Source organism: Glycine max, chromosome 10, assembly GCF_000004515.6.
Source record: "Glycine max cultivar Williams 82 chromosome 10, Glycine_max_v4.0, whole genome shotgun sequence".
In the NCBI taxonomy this organism is placed as follows: Eukaryota; Viridiplantae; Streptophyta; class Magnoliopsida; order Fabales; family Fabaceae; genus Glycine; species Glycine max.
Genome location: NC_038246.2, coordinates 15,501,935 through 15,515,638, shown reverse-complemented (window position 1 = coordinate 15,515,638; position 13,704 = coordinate 15,501,935). Strand labels below are relative to the sequence as shown.

The window sequence follows — 13,704 nt, the reverse complement described above, 5'->3', positions numbered from 1 at the left end:
GGAGTAATTATCAAGGAACATTTGTTCCAAATTTGGGGAAAATACTGGGTAAGAATTGAAGTGGTCAAAGTAAACAGCATACACACACTGATTTATGTACATACACATATTGTTTCTGTATATATGTGTTAAAAAAAACTGTAAATATGGATCAATTTAATAAGTATGTATGCTGTGATTTCATGAATGAAAGTTGAATGCCTAAATCAAGGCAAGTATGGGGTAGGAATGAATTAAAAGTAAGGTTATCTATGGATGAATGGTCTCCTAGAATCTAAGCTTTTGAATTCTAGAAAACCCATGATTTGTTGGCAACCTAACCCCATTACAAGCCTAGAAAGTCCTTCAGATTCATTTTATGTGTTCATTGTTGTATAGATGAGATGAAATGCAAAGGTTAGGATTTGTGTTAGTTGTTTATGATGGAATGAGCCTAAACACTTGAGCTTGAGTGAAACAATGACTATGAGGCTTTGATTGAGGCTTCTTTCCTTGATTTCTGCCATTCTTACTAGCTTATTTCAATTGTGACTCTAGTGTGTATGTTCCTATCTTTGAAATGCTGCATGTTTGTGAAAAGCAATTGATTGAAGCATTCCATGATATTCAGTTCATATCGTTGAATTTTTCTGTGAAGCAAACACCATTTTTGAGTGACCACTGAGATTTGTCACTTGAGGACAAGTGAACTGTTCTTTCTTTGCTTGAGGACAAGCAAAACTGTAAATTTGGGGGAGTTTGTTAGTCGTCTTATACGACTAACTTTTGTATAGAAAACATTTTCCAAAACTTGTATAGTTCCCAAATTTATGGTTATTTTGTAGTAATTTGTAAATAAATCTTGTTTTATTGTTAAAGTTGTCTCTAGAATACTTTTCATTGGAATTAATGATAAAATCTGTGCAAATTTCAGGTTAAAAGAGGCTAAGTAATAAAGTAGTAATAGTGGTTGGGCTAAGCTCACCATTTTTGGGCTAAGCGTGTGACATCCTGGAAATTTCTTCCCGGAATTTTTGGAAACGATGTATTTTGAATGACTATATATAAGTATTATTCAGTGTATATGCATATGTGTTCTTGATAGAAGTAGGAATAGTGGGGGCAAGATATGCGGGTTAGGCTAATTAAGGAAGAGAAATCCATAACTGGGAGGTTATGGGTTAATTCTTAATTAATTAGTTTAAAAATCATCGTTTTGCGTGCGACTTAGAATTTAACGAAACCAACCTCTGAACCACGCTCGGGGTCTTATTCTGAGCGTTTTGATATATATATATTGCCTACTTTCGAAAAATGGCCCCGACGGATGCAGAGAAACGTGAGGAACTGGAACCAAAAAACGGCATGCAAACCGAGGTAGGATTTTAGCATATCAAGGTCAGATTTTTCTCACTTTTTGTGGCTGAGTATGGGTCACAATCAAAAGAGAAAGTGGGCCCTTCTTGCTCCACTCAAATGGAGACATGTGGCATAGCTTAAATAAAATAATAAGAAAAGAGGAAAAAGCCTTTTAAAAACCAAAAAAAGCAACTCTCTCTCTCTTCACTCAGCAGAAAAAATTTCAGACAGCTTTCTCTCCCTCTCCCTCACGTTGCTTTTCTCCTTCTTCTTCATCCACCATTGTTGCCCAACAAAGCTTCAACCTTTGGTGCCCATTTCTGCTCCAAATCGGGAAAGGAGGGCATTTTCGGAGTCGTGAAGCGCGTCTCTACGTGTGGGACTTCGAAATTTCAGGTTTGGGTGGACTTCTTTCTCCTTTGATTTTCGTGGGTATGGGGTTTTGGGAGATATGATGGGTAGTCTTGCTAGTTTTCTGCTTCATGATAGTTATTTGTGAAGACACTTGTTGAAAGCATGTTGAATTTGCCATGTTTGGATGAGTTAAACATACCCATTCAGTTTTAGGGTTTTTATGATGATGCTTGTGATGTTTATGTGCTGAAATTGCTTATGGAAAACTGTTAGAGATGAAGGGTAGAGTTAACCTAGGGTTAGAAAGTGAGAATGTGGTGTTATGAGTGGAAAAGGAGTGAGGCTTGGAGAGTTGGAAGGTTAAATCTGGACTCTGTGGTAGATGGAGGTTAAAATGAGTTAATCCTAGCTTGACATGCCATTTAGGACTTATGAGAAAGGTTAGGCTGTGCTAGAGAGAAAAACAAATGACCAAAGTGAACAAAGAGCCATTTCTAGGGTAAATTTGGGTGTTGAGGAGTCAAATTTTGATTCGGTGAAATTTTAGGCGTAAATCCAGTTTGAACAAGTTTAAATTGATGTTATAGACTTGTGTGAGGTGAGAGTTTGCTTCAAATTTACCTCATTCTCAATTTCACTTCTCAAACCTAGAAAATCCATTAAATTGAGGGGTTTTGGACACCTAGATTTTGTGTTGCTGTGGTTTGAAGCTTGACTTTGGTTTAGACATGATTGATACATGATTTGGGACTTGTAGGAATTGATTTGGGCAAGATTGGGTGAAGGGAAGTGTGTTTTTTCGAAATCTGCACTTATGCAGAATTTTGCTGTCAAATAGGTGCAGCAGAATTTTAGCATAAGTGCAGAAAAATGCTATGTATTTGCTGGTTGTGGAAAGAGTGATGCAGAATGAGTTCTGGGTGTTTTCTAGTAGATCCCAACGGTCAAAATGTAGGATTATGTACTAGAGACTTCCAGTGAAATTTTCGAGTCGATCCAACGGTTAACGAACTGGAACGAAGGAACTGTTACTGGGGTCTTTAAGTGAGAAAAGCTGTGATTTTGGTTGGTGTTTTGGGCAGAGTTTTCTGCCTTTGCCCTATTTTCTTGGCTGTGATAGTTTGTGTTGTTTGAATGTTGAATTACTTGGATGTTGGGGAAGCTTGGGAGGATTGATGGGGACCCGGTGTTGAGAGAAACGAGGATATGGGCTACGTGGGAGTACGTGAGCTCAATTGGAGGTGGGCAACAGGGGATGGTGGGTTTATGCACGATTTGTGGATGTGGAAAATTTGTTGTGCACCATCGCCCGACCTCCACCTAGTACCACATGTGATGGGTACCCCATAATCCTACAAGCTTGAGATGAGGAAGTGTAGAAGGGTGAAACTTCCTGCTTTTATTCGTTGACCACAGAGTGGTACCTGGAGTTATGTCGCGGGGGTCAGGAGACCTTGGGGACGTCAGGTGGGGTGCTATTGCCCAAAACCAAGCTTGACCAATCCCGACCCAACCCGGGCATAGTCAATTAGCGAGAACCTGTGATGTACCTAAACAGGTGAGCTCCTGGCAGTCAACAGATAAAAGGAACAAAGACCACAAAGCAAGGAGGATTGTGTGGTGGCTGGCCAGCTGTGAATCTTGTGTGATATATGGGTTATGGCCTCTGGTAATCGATTACTAAGGGTGGGTAATCGATTACTAAGGGTGGGTAATCGATTAAAAGGCTTAAAAATGAAGACAGGAGGCTAAGATGGTCTCTGGTAATCGATTACCAGTCTTGAAAACGAGGTTAGGAAGCCATGAGGGTTTCTGGTAATCGATTACCAAGGGGGTGTAATCGATTACCAGGCTTAGAATTGAAGGCAGCAGGTTGTAGAGGCCTCTGGTAATCGATTACCAGTCTGTGTAATCGATTACACAGAGGAATGGGTCACTGGTAATCGATTACCAGGTATGTGTAATCGATTACACAGTGCCTATTTCAGGTTTTCATGTTTTGAAGCTGTGTGATTCAAGTTTGGCCTCTGGTAATCGATTACCAAGGCTGTGTAATCGATTACCAGAGATGAAAAGCCTTAAGATACCCCTTTTACTTGCATGTAGTGGTCATGAGACGCATTGTATTGCGGCGTAGTTAGATTCTTGTGAAAAGTCTACCCCTTTCTTTTCTTTCTTGTAGATCATGATGGCGGCGCAGCTAATCCATGATTGAGTGGAGATGGAGTGCCTAGAGAGAGCTTGGGAGACCCTCGAAGGCAACACGAGGTGCCGATTTCGGGGCACAATTCGATTCACGGCTACTTCATTGGTGCATCCAGATGAACCAGCGTGTACGCTTCAGCGCACTGTGGAGTGGATACTACCCACGCCTACACCATATCGTCTAGTGGAGCCAGTCCAAGTGATCGAGGTGACGTCATCCGAGGAAGACCCTGAGGAGGATCCCGAGGAGCTACCTCCTGAGCCTGCTGTGGATGCTCTTGACTTTCTAGAGGGTGATGAGGACCCACTTCCTAAGGTGGATTCTCCCGAGGAAGTCATGTCGGCATCTGAGGCAGACTCTACGGAGGATAGTGGCTCGAGAGAGATGGCGACCAGTGGAGGCTCTTCATCATAGTGGACAGCTCTTCGGACTAGTTTTATATACTTTTTGAGGGTGGGTGTATCTAGGACTGACTGTTAGGTTTACTCTTTTATTTTTGTATGGGTAGACCTGATGTATAGGAATTTGATGATTGTATACATGTGGCTAAAGCCACCACTGTGGACACCTTTGCTCTGGATGACACTACGTATTTTGTAAAACTCCCATATTTTGGACAGCTTTAAATGATGAATGTATTTATGATCAATCTTGTTACTCGAAAAGAAAGCATTAGCAAATTTATTTGTAAAAGAGTTTATCGACCGTATTTTATTCTTTTATTTTCACGTGACGACCTAAAGTAATGGCTGGTATATTATTCCTTTTGAAACAGTAAAACAGTTTAGAAATTATGAGCGGTAAGAAAGAAATGACTCCGAATAGAGTTGTGAACTGTCCATTCAGGACTCTATAGTGAGGATTTTCCTTCTAAACCTAATCATTGTGAAAAGAGAAAGAAATGAAAAAGAAAAAGAAGAAAAAAAAATTTACCATGGTTTTCGTTATTTAAATCATTACTATTAAACCAGTCATTAATTTAGGGACGTCACAAAGCGCGCATCCCACACTAAGCGCAGCTTCAGCGCGCATAGCGCGACCGAGAATCTGGCACAACACCAATATCAAGGCCGCACACTAAGCGCGAGATCAGTGCGCTAAGTGCAATGGTTGTCTTCAGCCAGGCTTAGCGCATGATTGGCCCTAAGTTCAAATCCACTTACTCGCGCTAAGCGTGAGGCTGGCGCTAAGCGCAACGTCGCAAATTCAAAGCCTATTTAAAGTTGTTTTGTGCAAAATTAGGATAACAATCCAGATAATCACCATCACACATAGAAGTCAGAGCACACCATAATGCCTATTTCGATAAAAGAGCTTTGGAGGCAGCAAGAGGAGCAGCTTTTGCAGAGAGACCTAGGTTTTGTAATTAGAGAAATATTAGTGAGTTGTAGAGTGATTGTGAGATGCTGAGAAGAGGAGAAGGGATCCCCTTTCTGGTGTAAGGAACAATTATTCTCTACTCTTAATCTCAATTGTGTTAGGGTTTTCTGTATGGCTGGCTAAACACTCTTGTTGGGAATTTCTAAGGAACAACTGATGTAGTTACTTTAATATCTAATTGATTGTGTTTTTTGTGTTTAATGCCTCTTTCAATGCTTAATTTCTGCATGCTCTTGGTCTGATCACCCATTTGTATGTTTAGTTAGGTGACTTTAGCATTGGGAAATATACTGTTGCCTTAGAACTTGATAGAAGCAGGATTGAAACTTAGTCTTAAATGAAGGATCTGCGGATTAAGTTTTAGTTTTCTTAATGTGTTGTGATGATAATGTTGTTTAATCTAAGCCTAGTCTTAAATGAAGGATCTACGAATGAAAATTAGGTTAAATTAGTCTAAACTTACATAAGCTGTTTAAGCTGAGCTTAGTCTTAAATGAGTGATCTGCGGGAAAAGCTTAGTTTAAATTAGTCTAAACCTACAAGGATTGCTTAAGTTAAGCCTAGTCCAACAAGAGGGATCTGAGGATGAAGTTTGAGTTAAGCTAGCCTAATGAGGGATCGAGGTTTAGTACTTTAGGGTACAACATAGAACACAAAAGCATGATTGATTAGAGAAATATCCTTATATGCATCAGCTTGTTTGTTAGAAAGACCCAACACTTTTACCTACTATTGTCAATCTTACTTACTTGCATTATTATTGTTTTTAGCCTAGACTTAGTTTAACTCTGTTCTAAACCATCAATTATCAATGTTTCTTTCAACAATGCCTTATTTCTGAATTTAACCCTATCTAATACTAGTTCCCTGAGTTCGATACTCGGATTCATCCGTTTTAATTTTAAATACTTGACGATCTGGTGCGTTTTCTAGTGAATTGGATTTCGCTTGAACATATTTGTATAAAGGAAAATTGGACCAAAAAGTAACTACAGGGGAAATCCAACACTAGGCTTTAGGGTTTTGTCCTTGGCAAGCCCGCACATTTCTCTTTGATAGAAGAGGAACAAGATGGTAAACTTTGGTACTTCGACATCAAGCGATACATCAAAAACAAGGAGTACCCACAAGAGGCTTCCGATAATGACAAAAGAACATTAAGATGGTTGCCAGCCGGTTTCTTCTTGAGTGGAAGCATTCTGTACAAAAGAAACCATGACATGGTTTTACTCCAATGGGTGGATGCCAGGGAGGCTAAACATATGCTAGTAGAAGTCCACGAAGGTTCCTTTGGAACACATGCCAACGGGCATGCTATGGCCCGGAAGATTCTAAGGGCGGGATATTACTGGCTCACCATGGAGAGCGGCTATTGCATCCATGTTAGGAAATGCCACAAGTACCAGACATTCGCGGACAATGTCAATGCTCCGCCCATGCCTTTGAACATTTTGGCAGCGCCATGGCCCTTCTCCATGTGGGGAATAGATGTGATCAGAGCCATTGAGCCCATGGCTTTAAACGGGCATCGCTTCATCTTGGTTGCGATCGACAACTTCACCAAATGGGTTGAAGCTGCCTCATACTCCAGTGTCATGAGGAGCGTGGTAGTTAGGTTCATCAAAAAGGAGATAATCTGTCGGTATGGATTGCCCAGGAAGATTATCACAGACAATGCCACCAATCTGAATAACAAGATGATGAAGGAGATGTGCGAGGATTTCAAGATCCAACACCATAATTCCACGCCTTTCAAGCCCAAGATGAATGGGGCAGTTGAGGCAGCCAACAAGAACATCAAAAAGATTATTCAAAAGATGACCGTGTCATATAAGGATTGGCATGAAATGCTGCATGGTTATCAAACCTCGGTACGCACATCAACCGGGGCAATGCCATTTTCATTGGTGTACGAAATGGAAGTCATGCTGCCATTTGAGGTGGAAATCCCTTCTTTAAGGATTCTGGCAGAGTCCGGGTTAGAAGAATCGGAGTGGGCCCAAGCACGCTTTGATCAGCTCAATCTTATCGAAGACAAGTGTTTGGCAGCTATGAGCCACGGGCGTCTATACCAGAGACGGGTGAAGAATGCTTTCGACAAGAAGGTACGCCTGTGCAAATTCAACGAGGGGGACCTTGTTCTGAAGAAAGTATCCCAAGCCCTAAGGGACAATAGGGGAAAGTGGGCTCCAAATTATGAAGGGCCTTTTATCATGAAAAATGCATTCTCCGGAGGAGCACTGGTGCTCGCCAACATGGATGATGAAGAATTTCCTTCACCTGTGAATGCCAATATCGTCAAGCGATATTATGCTTAGCACTTGGGGCAGCTAGGGGAGTCACTACGTGATCATACTCTAAGGTTCCCCAGAGGTTTCCTGCCCTTTGTAACTTTGATCGCAAACATCTAATGAACATCGGATTAATGATTTGCATTTCAACCTTTTCATTGTGTCTGTTATTGCTTTAAGATGCGTATGCTCTTTTATGGTCCGAGCCCATCCTGCTCGATCTATAGGGGTGCTGCAAGCGCTCAAGTAAAATTGAACATAATAGACGTTTGTTTGAGTTATTTCCCTTGAACTGCCCATGCATACGCATGCATATGCATATTTTTATCCTGTGAGTCGAAGGACAGGGGAAGATTTGTTTCGAGTGATGGTCAATACCGCACCAAATTCAAGACAAAGATGAACCAAGGTAAGTGGTAGCATAGTCATGTTTTATCGCGTGGTGCCATTTCCTGTTTTTAGAAGACTTAGGGATGGGTACGAGCAGATACTAGGCCCGTTATCAACGAATCATCATCCCGCGTCCGGCTCAATACGTTAAAGAAACGCTACTAGGAGGCAGCGTAGTACCTTTTAAACTTTTGCTTGTTATTTTATTCACCTATGTTTCTTAAGTCATGGTTTGAATACACCTAGTTTGCTCGTAATTCTGGGAATTTAAATAAGCAAGTGCAAACCCAAAGGTTAGACACAATTTTGCAAAGAATTATTGCAAAAAAAATGTATAGAGTTAGCTCGCCTGGGCGAGCACCCTCTGCACGAAAAATATAAAAAGGAGGGTGGGGTGAAGCTTCATTCACCCCAAAAACTCCCCCCAACACTCAAGAACGAAGGAGGTTGCGGAAATCATGAATTTTCTGGCCCTAAGTCACCATTTCTTGCATTTTTGGTTCCGTTTGGAATTGTTGTTCACTCCCAACAAGTAAGTACATCATTCTTTGGTTTTCTAGCCTTCCATTGATGCCCTTTTGAGCTCTAAATTGTATGAATTTGCTCAAATCTGTGGAGCAATTCGGCCTTGAATTCATGCTTGTTTGTTTGAGTTAGGGAGTTGTAGGCAATGGCCTTAGGCCTAAGTTGTGTTCTGAAATGTTTGGGCATGCCATATTGCCCCCATTCCCTTGCTATTCATGCTTAAACATGCGTCCACCAAGTACTCGGTGAAATGCCTCAATGGCATTTGTGCCTGACTTTGTGGAATTCTACTTGTAGAAAAGAATTGATACACATAGGGCTACCTTTTGAGTGTGTAGGCAGTTTGTAGAGGTCAGAGTAGGTGCCAAAAATTGGACTTAGGCCTAGAAGCACCAAGCTTTTATTTTGAATGCAAGAGAGCATGAAGATGAAAGCATGGTGTAAGGATTTCCCCTTTAGGCCAACAACCTTTTTGGGCTACACCATGATATTTTCCTTACACCTAGATGTTTGAAAATGTTGTTTATCACAAAATATATATGTTTAGGTAGCAAAAATACCTCACAAATAAATAAATAAATATATATACATATATATATATATATATATATATATATATATGTGTGTGTGTGTGTGTGTGTGTGTGTGTGTGTGTGTGTGTGTGTGTGTGTGTGTGTGTGTTTAGGTAGCAAAAATACCTCACAAAATATATATGTTTAGGTAGCGGAAATATTTGTATGCGCATAAAATATAATTTAGGTAGCGAAATGCTTGAATATGCATGTATGTAATTTTTAGGTAGCCAAATACTTGAATATGCATGTATGCATTTTGTTGGTAGAAAAATTATCTTGGATATGCGTGTATGCGATTTTTAGGTAGCCAAAATACCTCGAGTATGCATATATGTGAATTTAGCAAAAAAAAAAATGCATGTATGTGATTTAGGTAGCAAACATGCCTTGGAAATGCATGTGATGTGTCATTTTTTTCTCCTATTTCTTAACCCTTTTGTCACCATTTTAATTACTGATTAACCTTAATTGTCAAATTAATTATGCAGTTTTATCATTTGGGCCTACTTGACTAATTTTGTGTTTTTAATTTAATTTCAGGAGAATTATAAGCAATTGGGCTTGAATTCAAAATTGAGCTTGGTCTTAAAGAGAGCAGACAATTTTATATTATCAAATCTTATCTTATCCAGATTTTATTTCGTCCAAATTTTATTTCATCCAATCTTATCTTATCTTGTCCAGATTTTATTTTATTTCGTTTATGGGCTTGGACTTAAAATAGATTTGTAAGCTTTGGGGCTGAGGACCTATATAACAACACCAGGGTTTTAGTTTAGGGAGAGTTTTTTTTTTGGAGAGGAGATAGTTTTTGGGAGAGGAGAATAATTCTAGGGTTTTAGAATTCCAGTTTTTACTGTTCACACGCACTGTTCACGTAGAATAAAATTCGTTTTCTACAATTTCGTTTCTGCTTCAATCTACAATTTTGTTTTCTGATGATTAATGGAAGGCTAAGTCTCTAGCGTTGTTTTATCTTGAGGATCAAGCACAACTCTCTTTGAGGTTTTGTTATTACTATTGAATTCTGATTAGTTTTTCCTCTTCACCAATTACTCTGTATTTGTTGCTATTAATCCATGCATGCTTAGTGCTTGATTAATTGTCTCTGTGCTTAATTTACGTTCATACTTAATGATCAGTTTCGTTCATGATTAATTGGTGTATGTGTTGCTTAATCACATAATGACAACCTTATGTTAATTTTCGCTTAGTAATTTAATTTAGGGTTGGATTAAGTGGTTGAACTGATTAAGGATAAATTCTCGTAACCTAGGATAAGAGACTTGCTTGTGAATCAAGGGGAAACAACATGTTTTAATTCTATTATTTTCTAATTCCAATTTGCTTGTTGTTTAATTTACAAAAACAAACAACCCCCCCCCCCAATTCGTTACTGTTTTATTACTATCTGTTATGCACGTTTGGTTGACCATTGCTCATTGGGAGACAACCTAGGATCACTTCCCTGATACTGCATTTTTAATGTTTATTTGATTCGGGTATGGCTTCGATCAAATTTGGCGCCGTTGCCGGGGAGCAGTTGGCCAAAGGTTCATAATAGTGTTTAGTTTTTTTGTGTGTAGCTCTGTCGTTTAGGTTGTGAGTGTGTGTTGTTTTGTTTTGAGTAGCGTTCTGTTTTGCATTTCAGTCGTGTTCCCTGTTTAGCGACTGTTTTGCTGTGAACAGTGATTAGCGACTGATTTTGCAATTTAATTGGTATTTTTTTTTATAGTTAGAGTTGTTATTTTTGGCTGATTTTTTGTGTGGTAGTTTCTTTTGATTCATATTTTGTGTGAAAAATACCAGGAGCACTTGGTATGGCAGTATTTGAGAGAGACAAAAATTTTGGGAACTTGTTTTTAGCAAAACTAAAAACGGCCATAACTTTTGCTCCGAGTATCAGAATGACTATTATTATATATGCATTTCGGGTAGAAAAAAATTTCCCATATTGTGGCACCCGGCGGACTCCCAAACTCAAAAAATCAGCTGTTTACTAAGTTTTTTTTATTTTTCAAATATTATTGTCTTATTTTTCTAAACTTTGCTTAGGTAGTTTTCATAGTTAGACTTTGAATTTTTGTTTGAAATTTTTTGTGCTATCTTTTCATGATTTTAGGGTATTCCTCACAAAATTTCAGCTTATTTGGATATCGTTTGAGTATAGCTATAGTTTTACCCCCTTGTTAGGTGCTTGTTAAGAAACACATTATTTGTTGCATATAGTGCATGACTAGGGGCAATCCTGGTGATTTACAACCCTTTGATCCTGAAATAGATAGAACCTTTCATAGATTATTTAGGCATAGTGTGCATCCTGGTCATTTTTGTGCATTTTGAGCATTTTGAGCATCCTGATCATTTTGAGCATTATGTTGCTGGTGATTCTGAATATTCTGATTTTGAGCATTCGACTACTAATTTTCATACTGAGAACATGGCTCAACCACCACCTCATGAGAGTACTCTTAGGGAGATGGCTGCACCTGATTTCACTTATGAAAGCTTGTGCATTCAATATCCTAATGAGGGTGTTCCATATGTTCTCAAGATTGGACTAATACATTTGCTGCCCAAGTTTCATGGTCCTGCAGGTGAAGATCCTCATAGGCATCTTAAGGAGTTCCATATTGTTTGTTCCACCATGAAGCCCCCTGATGTCCAGGAAGATCATATCTTTTTAAAGGCTTTTCCTCATTCTCTAGAGGGAGTGGAAAAAAATTGGCTATACTACCTTGCTCCCAGGTCCATTTTCAGTTGGGATGACCTTAAGAGGGTGTTCTTGGAGAAATTCTTTCCTGCATCTAGGACCACTGCCATCAGAAAAGACATTTCAGGCATCAGACAACTTAGTGGAGAGAGCTTGTATGAGTACTAGGAAAGATTCAAGAAATTGTGTGCAAGCTGTCCTCACCACCAGATTTCTGAGCAACTCCTTCTTCAATATTTCTATGAGGGACTTAGCAACATGGAGAGGAGTATGATTGATGCTGCCAATGGTAGAGCTCTTGGTGATATAACTCCTACTGAGGCTAGGAATTTGATTGAGAAGATGGCTTCTAACTCCCAACAATTCAGTGCAAGAAATGATGTTATTGTCCTTAGAGGAGTCCATGAGGTGGCCACGGATTCATCTTCATCTACTGAAAATAAAAAGCTTGAAGGAAAACTTGATGCCTTGGTTAACCTAGTAACTCAGCTTGCCATGAATCAAAAATCTGCATCTGCACCTGTTGCAAGAGTCTGTGGTCTATGTTCTTCTGCAGATCACCATACAGATCTTTGTCCTTCTTTCGAGCAATCTGGAGTCAATGAGCAACCTGAAGCTTATGTTGCAAACATTTATAATAGACCCCATCAGCAGCAAAACCAACAATAGCAGAATAATTATGATCTTTCAAGCAACAGATATAATCCAGGTTGGAGAAATCATCCAAATCTGAGATGGGCAAGTCCTCCACAACAACAACAGCCTGTCCCTCCTTTCCAGAATGCTGCTGGTCCAAGCAAGCCATATGTTCCTCCTCTAATACCGCAGCAGCAACAACATCAATCACAACAAATACAACAAGCAACTAAGGCTCCTCCTCAACCTTCCTTAGAAGAGTTAGTGAGGAAAATGACCATCTAGAATATGCAATTTCAGCAAGAGACAAGAGCCTCCATTCAAAGTTTGACAAATCAGATGGGGCAGATGGCTACTCAGTTGAACCAAGCTCAGTCCCAAAATTCTAAAAAATTGCCTTCACAAACTCTGCAGAATCCGAAAAATGTGAGTGCCATCACCTTGAGGTCTGGCAACCAAATTCAAGTGCCTCCACCAGTAGTAGCACCTGCACCTGAACCTGTCAAGCTTCATTCTACACCTAAAAAAGAAGATAAGATAGTTGCACAAAAGAGGAGGCTTCCTGATCAGGGAGCTAACAAAAATTTTCATGCAGGTGGACCTTCTTGATGCAATCCTACCCCGCAAGGGCATTGGATAGAAGAATCCAAGTAGATTGAGCCAGAGATCCAAGGGAAGGCCCTAGGGTTCTCATGAGCCTTAGGGTAGATTTCGAGCCCATGGGCTAAGTATGAGCCCGCTTATCTTTGTAAATATTAGAATAGGTTTTTCCTTCTTTTAGGCCTTGTATTTTGGCCATTCTAGTAGTATAGGGTTTTAGCCTTGTATTTCGAGGCATTTTGAGTAGTCTTTGTAGTAGGGATTTTTTTTTTGTATTTTCATGTATTTTGTCATGGGGGTGAGCTTAGCTATTATAGGGGGTGTGTAGCTAAGCTCTAGCTTCTTTAGGAATCTTCTTAAGGAAGCTTCTCAAGGAGGTGAGCTTAGTTATGAGAGGGGTGAGTGTAGCTAAGCTCTAGCTTCTCAAGGAAGTTTTCTCAAAGAAGCTTCTCAAGGAAGTTTTCTCAAGAAAGCTTCGCAAGGAAGCTACCTAGTCTATAAATAGAAGCATGTGTAACACTTGTTATAACTTTGATGAATGAAAGTCTTGTGAGACATACTTCAAAGTTCCGCTTCTCTCCCTCTTTTATTCCTTCAATTTCGTGCTCCCCCCCTCTCTCTTTCTCTCCCTCTTTCTTTTCCTCCATTGAAGCATCCTTCCAAGCTTCTTATCCAAGGCTCATCTTGGTGGTGAAG

The 13,704-nt window shown here is 39.7% G+C and overlaps 1 non-coding gene across 1 annotated transcript; it reads right to left on the bottom strand.

Moving 5' to 3' along the window:
• Nucleotides 1-11,877: 11,877 nt before the first annotated feature.
• On the bottom strand, nt 11,878-11,984 carry LOC112998231 (small nucleolar RNA R71). The gene has a single exon (XR_003263270.1). It is a non-coding gene; the product is annotated as a small nucleolar RNA R71 (small nucleolar RNA).
• Nucleotides 11,985-13,704: the final 1,720 nt, after the last annotated feature.